This window comes from Etheostoma spectabile, chromosome 4 (assembly GCF_008692095.1).
Source record: "Etheostoma spectabile isolate EspeVRDwgs_2016 chromosome 4, UIUC_Espe_1.0, whole genome shotgun sequence".
Lineage (NCBI taxonomy): Eukaryota > Metazoa > Chordata > Actinopteri > Perciformes > Percidae > Etheostoma > Etheostoma spectabile.
The window spans coordinates 32,449,868-32,452,367 of record NC_045736.1 but is presented as its reverse complement, the minus strand read 5'-3'; the positions used below and the strand labels follow the sequence as shown (position 1 = coordinate 32,452,367).

Here is a 2,500-nt window from a genome sequence, read left to right as displayed (position 1 = left end):
GTAAAGGCTTATGAGTATCAGGCTTTTGGAACATAAAATACCTGATGCAATAAAAAAATGAACTGAAAGCAAGCCATAGTCTGAATTGAGCTGTTTCTTTGTGTTTCTAAACACTGCTATAGCATATATTATATCAAGGAGTTGCGGAAAACTGAGTCAAGCTCGCCTTGCCCCTGGTGAAAAACGTGAATGTAGCCAGCCCCCATGACATCACACATGCAGGCCTGGAATGTGGATTTACTGCTCACTACCATCCTTTTAGGTATCTGGAATCAGAAAAAAACACCTTCGGTGAATAGAGCCGTCCGTATCTGACTCTAGTTTAATCCAGAAGTCTAATTTGCACTAGACTAGTATTATCTATAGACATAGATTTGGCTGTGTTGGCTGCATTGGCAATTATAAAGGAAAGCCTTGATACACATGTGGGGACGATATTATTACATTTAACCCCGTCAAACAGACTTTGCTTATCGCGTGTGAATGACGTACGAATAACAGATGCTGGGGCTGGAGGGGGTGTCAAGTCCCCCGGTAATACTAGGCCCATGCAAATAGAGCTTTTATTCCACTTATAACCTTAAATTCCCCTATCGCTCCGTCTTTCTCCATCTCCCTCTCTCTCTCTTTCCTCTCTCTCTCATGCGCACACATTCAAACATTCACACATCAGCCCTCGAGCCTGCAGGCCCATTTGAAGTTTGGCACCCAGCTGTCACTGCTTTGGATTGGAGTCCGCTAATGGAGTAACGAGGGCCGCCCAACGTCCACGAGTACGAAGTGCCGAGATCCTCCTCCCACTGCCTCGCCCCGCAATCGCTCACACTTACACACACATCACCTCCAGCCCCTGAGGTTCCCTTTTTACACAAACATCCATCTACATCACTTGTTATCACTCTCTTCCTCTTTTGCCCCCTTGCTCCCTCTCCCTCATTCCCTCTTGTTCAGTCCTGCTCTCAGCTCGTTATTTCTCTTTCGTTCATTCTCGGCCTTCAGTTTTCTCTTGGGCTTTTTCACCGTTTTTAATCACTTTCGTTCTACACTGTTACAATTCTATTGTTCTTTCAATTAAATGTGATTTTTGTGGAGCACCCTGGTAGCTCACCTGCTTGAGCATGCACCCCGTATACCGAGGCCCGGGTTTGAGTCTGCATTATTCTGACGCCTTTTGGTGATGTTAGAACAATGCCACCAAATGGTAATGCATGTAAAGATAATCATTAAGATGATCAGTTCGTACATTCCTGCTCGTTCCTTTTGTATCAGTGTGTGCTTGTGCAAGCATGTTAGTGTGCATCTGAAGTTGTTCAGCATCCATTCACTACAGCGCTGCGTCTCCGTTTTTTGGGCTCTGTGCTTCCACATCTTATAATTTCTCCTATTCTTCTGCACATACTGTTTCTCTCTGTCTCTCCTTCACTCTTTCTCTCTCTGGGTTCTGTGTGAGCCTATTTCAAAGCAGCAGAAAGAGGAAAGGAAGGGCCTTATTTGACACACATCAGTAGATATTTTGGTGTTCCTGAAGGAACGAGACACAGATCAAGACTATATAACAAACTATGTCAAAGATTTTTCTTTGGCCTTAGTAGACTAGTCTCGCATTGCCAGACCTATTTGCATTTCTGTAAACCAATCAGAATGGTGGCTCTGGTAAATAGTCTCAGGAAGGAACTTGTTTTGGTGGAACATTTGCACCCGCAAAAGAAAACGCCACAAACAATATTCAATTAAAAACGCTGTGGACACAATACAGTAACGTGAGTAGGGCTGCAACAATTACCGGTGTAACGGTAAACCACGGTAGAAATGTTGATGGTAATAATTACCTTTTTCATTTAAAATATCCCTACTACTGTAGTGGATTACCACGGTGTGTAGACCCTGTGTTTCTTCCCAGCTTCATCTGCTCAGACAGGAGAAGGGGACAGAATGTAGCAGCAGATGTAGCAGGCTTTTTTCTTTTCTTTTCCCTTTTTCATACTTGTTCACTTGAAGTGATGTGAACGTAAGTTCAAACTATTCTGTAGCTTACTAAATTGTCATGGGTTTTACTGCCTTGTTATCTTCAATTAGTCTTACAATGTGGCTAAGTTTAGCCTGTGTTACAACGTGACATTTATTTGGAGAGAGAGAGAGAGAGAGAGAAAGAGAGAGAGAGAGAGATTATCACCTTGCTAATATTGCTGTTGCTGTGTTTCTTAATGCATAGCTGATAGATGTGCAGATTGTTTAATATTTCTGGTGCAGCCACGTGTTGATATTCAGGTAGTGTTTGCTAGCAACGTGCAATCAACAGTAACAGACACCCTCTGTAGAGCCACGTGCTTAGCTTTTTAAAACTTTTCTGGGATTTTTTTCTGGTTATTTTGTGTCTCTGGTGCTTCCACACACATACAAACTTGGAAAAAAAAACATCCATGCAGATTTGAGTGAGATCCAGTTTCTGAATGTCCTCTGTCTTCAGTCTCCGGGTGAGCTGATCAACATCTGCACGGCT

The 2,500-nt window shown here is 43.0% G+C and overlaps 1 protein-coding gene and 1 long non-coding RNA gene across 16 annotated transcripts in view; one reads left to right on the top strand and one right to left on the bottom strand.

Annotated features, from left to right (window-relative positions):
- Positions 1-2,500, top strand: part of ptprt (protein tyrosine phosphatase receptor type T) — a 385,704-nt gene that overhangs the window by 204,819 nt on the left and 178,385 nt on the right. The window lies entirely within an intron of this gene.
- Positions 1-2,500, bottom strand: part of LOC116687717 (uncharacterized) — a 113,842-nt gene that overhangs the window by 30,809 nt on the left and 80,533 nt on the right. The gene's annotated exons all lie outside the window — the stretch shown is intronic.